We start from the raw sequence: 5,996 nt of genomic DNA on the forward strand, positions 1-5,996 counted from the left end.
AAAGCGCAGCTGCATCATCTCCATCTTGTCTTCAATCCCCCTTCCTACCTCTGGAGCAACTTCTCTACAAACTGAACCCTGGAACAAAGGACTGAATGACCCATCCAAGCTGTGGATGCGTTCCAGACAGACTTTCAAGCCAGCAACTCACCAATACTGCTAAGAACCTGATATATCCATTTTGGAATGTATCTGACTGCTTTTCCATTTAAATTCTTTCTGTCTTTCTTTCTTTTAAACCTTTAGTTTAGATGCTAAAGAATTGTCTGGAAGGATGGAATTTAACTTCATTCTTTCATTTGTTCTTTCTTCTAAACATTTAGTTTAATTGCTAAAGGATTGGCTGGCAGCATGGTATTTTGGATGAGATCCAAACCTGGGTAATGTGGCTAACCTTCTACCCACCCACTTCCTGGATCCAATTAGGATCACTCTCCTGCTGCCCTCTGGCCATGCTGTATCACAGTGAGCAGAGTTTTTAAATAACCTCTCACTGTACGGGACCTAGTTGCTGATTAGGAGTCAGAGAACTGTCATGCAATAAAGGGGGCCGTGTGATTTCTTTTTTCAGAGTCTCGTTAACCAGTGTGTGGGATCAGAAGCACAGTTTGTGACTGGTCAGTGAGTTTAACTTCAGTGTTAACCACCAGTATGGGGAGCATCTGCTCTCCCTTTTTCAGCCTGCTCTGACCTTGGCATTTTCAGTGAGGACTGCCCCAGGCACACTAGGTCACACTAAGCACTGAAGATAAATTAACAGAATGTTTTTGATGATCAAGTTGTATGAAATCAACTGAACTCCTTTGTTTTCTTTCATCTGAGCGGAGTTTCTGGTTTTCCAACGTGATATGATCTCCCAGCTGGAACAAGGGGAAGAGCCATGGGTCCCAGAGCTCCAGGGTTCAGAGGAAAGAGAGATCCTGAGATCTCCCCGCACAGATGAGGAAACATTAAACCAACTCAGAATCTGTAAGTGCCTGAAGGAAACATCTAGGATGCCCTACAAAGCTCTTGGGAAGTCTCTCAGTTCATTATTGTCCATAGCAGGGGTCGCATCCGCAGGGTAAATATAGCTCAAGGCTTCCTATAGATGCTAGCAGACACCGGGCAGTAGCTTTCTCCCTTCCCCCTGTGAAGTTGGATGGGATGTGAAGGCTGAATTGATCCCCTTCTCTCTCCTGTTGGGGGGAGCTGAGTTCCTGATTTTTATTTGTCCTCTCTCCAGCACTTGTTTTGGTTTGGCCTTCCCCTTTCCATCCCTGTTTGAGGTTTCTGTCTCTATCACAGCAGGTGATGCAATGACGTGTGAGGTTCAGCACAGACCAGAAAAAGAGCAGGGAAACCAGCCAGGGGAGAAAATGGATAAATTTATTTCCTGTCAGGGAACTCAGAAGGGCCTTAAGGAAACCAGAATACAGCAGGAAATCTGCAGGGAAAAGCAAAAAAAAATACATGTGCTGAGTGTGGGAAAAACTTCACTTACAGATCAGGCCTTTCTCAACATCAGAGAATCCACACAGGGGAGAGGCCCTGTGAATGCAATGAGTGCGGGAAAACTTTCAGTCGCAGCTCGCACCTTGTTGGGCATCAGAGAATCCACACAGGGAAGAGATCCTATCATAAAATCATAGATTATAAGGGTTGGAAAGGACCTCAAGAGATCATCTAGTCCAACCCCCTGCTCAAAGCAGGACCAATTCCCAAATGGTTCCCTCAAGGATTGAACTTACAACCCTGGGTTTAGTAGACCAATACTCAAACCACTGAGCTATCCTCTCCCTCCTGAATGCAGTGAGTGCGGGAAAACTTTCAGTCGCAGCTCACACCTTATTCGGCATCAGAGAATCCACACACAGGAGGGGTCCTATGAATGCAGTGAGTGCGGGAAAACCTTCAATCGCAGCTCTCACCTTATTCAGCATCAGAGAATCCACATGAGCAAGAAGCCCCGCGAATGCCGTCAGCAGGCCTGCACAACTCGTAAAGTGGTGATGTAGAGAAATCTCTGTATTAACTATCTCTATAAATCTTTATAACGTTGCATTGTGTTATTTTGTATTAAGTATCTTTATCTTTATGACATTGCATCCGGCATGATGTTATTTTGTAATTCATATGACTTGGCATTGTGCCTCTCTATTTTCATACAACTTTGTATTAGATCCCTATATAGAGAATTGGTAGAAAACTTTGTATCAAATGTTATAGCCCCTAAGGATAGTATAGTTAAAGTAAAAGAAAACATGTGCCTTTTTGCTAGAAGTAGAATAAGATCTTCCCCCGCACTCTGTAATCAATTGCTCTATTGACTGAATGAGGTGTGAATGAGTGAGGCTTGGAAGACACCCACCTCCAGACAGCTACAACAGTTGAAGAGGGAATGGGAGCCAGAGCAAAGGACAATACAACTTGTCAAGTGGGCCCAATAAAGAAGAGCAGACATATTGATGGCCTCAGGGATTAGAAGCAAGCACCTTCTTTAGAAAACACGTCTTTGAGCAGCATTGGGACAACACCCAGAGAAAAGCAGCACAAAGACCAACGAACGCAGACCCAGATTTTGAATCTGGTCTAGATTTGCATAAGAGGGAAGCTGCTATAAATGCGAGGTGTCTTGCAGAAGGACCCCGGATCTCGTCTTGTCACCATCGGACCATCGATTTGGATCGGTAGAAGCCCGGCTCCACCCCTCCCCCATCTAACTCACCTGGCCAGTGCAGTTAAGGGGAGCAACTAGTTGGTAACAACAGCAAGACGGAGTGTGTTTATGTCTGTGTGTGTGCGTGAATGCATGACTGTGATATATATCTCATGTGCATATCATAGAGTATTAATTGATACCTGTATTACTAATAAATGTGGCATTTTGCCTTAATCCCCCTGAAAAGTTCCTGTACAGTACTTTGAGTAAAACAGCGAGGGCCACAATACTCCAAAGAAAACAGCTGAGGACCGAAACCCCCCAGCCCTGCGGAAACACCCCCCACTCAGGACCTCCCAGCCTGGCGGAAACACCTCGCCCAGCCCTGCAGAAACAAACCCTCCTTCCCCAGCGCCGCCCCACCAAAACAGCTGTGGGTCAAAAAGGAAGGTTGGTGGTGGGGAGGTGTTACTTGATGTTAAATCAACCAGGGACTCCCAGCCAAAGAGGTGGCTGGGAGCCCTCAGGGTCAAATTAAAGGGCCTGGGGCTCTGACGACTGGGGGAACCCGGAGCTTTTCAGGGCTGGGGCAGGGATTTAAAGGTCCCAGAGCTCCTGCTGCTGAGGGGAGCCTGAGCCCTTGAAATCCCAGCCTCACTCCATCCCCTGGAGCTGCCGCCAGGATTCAAAGGGCTCTGTGCTGCCTGCAGCCACAGGGATCCCTGAGCCCTTTAAATCTCAGCTGCTGCCGGGATTCAAAGGGCTCTGGGCTGCCCATGGCGGTGGGGAGCCCTGAGACCTTTAAACCTCAGCTGCGGCCGGGAATCTCTGCGAGCAGCCCAGAGCCCTTTGAATCCCGGCCGTGGCTGGCAGGCCGGCCTTAGGAAGTGCGGGGCCCAATTTGAACATTTTTGGCGGGGCCCCGCAGGGATGATTGGGGAGAAAAAAGCCTTTCAGTTCTTAACAACTGGTTCCCTATAAAAAGTTCTGCCACAGTATGTATTTTTTGTACCAGTAGGATTACCATACGTCCGTATTTTCCTCCCGGATGGCGATTTAAGAACCAAAAAGCCTGACATGTCCGGGAAAGTACAGATGTATGTTAACCCTACCTAAAAGTTCTTTTTTATAAAGATGGGTCTGAACTAGAAATGAGCTCTGCCACTCCCTTAGGGTGTGCTAGGCTGCACATGTGTGGGTCCCAGCTGCTCCCTGCCCATCTCATTGAAGCAGGTGTGCAGGGTTACTTCCCTCGGAACTGCAGGGCACCAGTGAACATGGGGCTGGCTGGAGGTGGGGGAGGGGGAGGATGCGAGAGGTAGGGTCTGGCTGCAGGCTGGGCAAGGGGTGTGGGGCAGGCTGGAGACAAGAGGTGTGGGGTGGGCTGGCTGGCTTCAGGCAGGGCCACAGGGAGGGTGCGGCATGGGTTGGCAGGGCTGGAGACAAAGGAGTGCGGGACTGGCTGGCTTCAGGCAGCGGGGTGCAGCAGGGGTTGGCTGGAGACGGGTTGGTGCAGGGCTGAAGGCAAGGCAGGGGGTACGGGGTTGGCTGGAGACTGGGCAGGGGGTGCAGGGCTGGTGTGGCAGGGCAGGCAGTATGGCAGGGGTTGGCTGGAGACAGGGAAGGGGGTGCAGGGCTGGCTGGAGACAGGGGTTGGTGCAGGGCTAAAGGCAAGGCAGGGGGTGTGGGGCTGGCTGGAGATGGGCAGGCTGCAGGCAGGAACTGGTGCAAGCAGGGCAGGAGGTGCAGGGCTGGTGCGGGCAGGGGGTGCAGCAGGGGCTGGCTGGAGACGGGCTGGCTGCAGGCAGGGCAGGGGATGCAGGTATAGGGGGTACAGCCCATCCTCTGTGGTGAGTGCCTCCTTCTCCTCCTCCTCCTCCCCCCTCTCACACTAGGGTAGCAGCAGCAGCCTGGGGCTTGGGGGCTATTTCAAGGGCCCGGGGCGCCCCTGCTTCCACTGCCCCAGCTCTGTAAATAGCCGCGGGAACCCTGGGGAAGCGGCGGGGCTCCAGTGGCTATTTAAAGGGCCGGGGAGGTAGAAGCAATGGGAGTCCTAGACTTTTTAAATAGCCCCCAGAGCCCCGCAGCCATACCCCAGGGCTCCAGCAGCAGGGCTCTAGTGGCAATTTAAAGGGCCTGGGCTTCCAGCCCCTGCTGGGAGCCCCAGGCCTTTTAAATTGCCCCCTGGGGAAATTGGGCCACCCTGGTACAGCGCACTGGCTTTTGCTGGTACTGGGGCTTGGGTACGGGGTCCTCTTAGGAGTGAGGCCGATTCAAGGGAATTGGTTAAATTGGCCTAAAGCCGGCCCTGGTGGCTGGGATTTAAAGAGCTCTGAGCTCCCCCCCCCGCCTGCCCAGAGCCCTATAAATCCTGGCCGCGGCTGAGATTTAAAGAGCTCTGGGCTCCCTGCGGCTGCGGGCAGCTCAGAACCTTTTGAATCCCGGCCGCGGCTGAACTTTAAAGGGGTTTGGATTCCCCGCGGCTACGGGCAGCCCAGAGCCCTTTGATTCCCTGCTGCGGGACGCACAGTGAGACTTCACGGGCCGCACGTTGCCCGTGGGCCATATGTTGTGCAGGCCTGGCATGGAGGGGCAAAATAGGTAAGAAATTTCCGTGGCTTGTCACTAGCAAATAGTAGCAACCATGGATCCTGCCAGAGGTGGCTACATCTTAGCACTGTGGGAAGCAACCCTTCACAGAGACCATTTGTCTTGTGGTTTGGGATACTTCTCAAGACATGCTGCACTCAGAGTGACCCCCTCATCCTGTGCCAGCTGGAGAAAAGAAAAGGGGCCAGCCAACTCTCCCACTACCAGCTGCGAACCACTGATCCCCAAACAGGGGGAGGCCTCTGGCTTTGATGTATATTAAATATCAGGCTGGTCTCTTTCTTTGGCAAATATCTAACAGAGCTAAAAGAGGGAACAAATGATCCTCAAAGGAGAGGGGAAAGACAATCACTGGGAAATTTAATCCCCTGCAACATCCAGAATGGAGAGCGACTCAGGGCAACAGGTTCCCCCGAAGGAAGAAGTTTTTGGGATTTAGAAACATAAGGAACAGCACAAAACTTGAGAGGATTGTTAATTGACATTTGATAATGACACAGAGGGAAAACCTGAGCTTTCAGATCAGTGTTCAGAAATGAAAGACAAAGGGTGGAAATCAGAGATTTTGGATCCATTTTGCAAATTATAGAGAGGAAAGTGGAAAATCAGAGGGATTTTATATCAGTTGTTGATAGGAGGTAAAATCTGAGTGTTTCACATGAATACTTGATAAATGAATAAAGAGGAAATGGGCAACATTTGCAAACATTTTGTGTTCAATAATCTGAGAAAAGGTGTAAATCTG

The sequence above is a fragment of the Gopherus flavomarginatus genome, unplaced genomic scaffold (assembly GCF_025201925.1).
Source record: "Gopherus flavomarginatus isolate rGopFla2 unplaced genomic scaffold, rGopFla2.mat.asm mat_scaffold_49_arrow_ctg1, whole genome shotgun sequence".
In the NCBI taxonomy this organism is placed as follows: domain Eukaryota; kingdom Metazoa; phylum Chordata; order Testudines; family Testudinidae; genus Gopherus; species Gopherus flavomarginatus.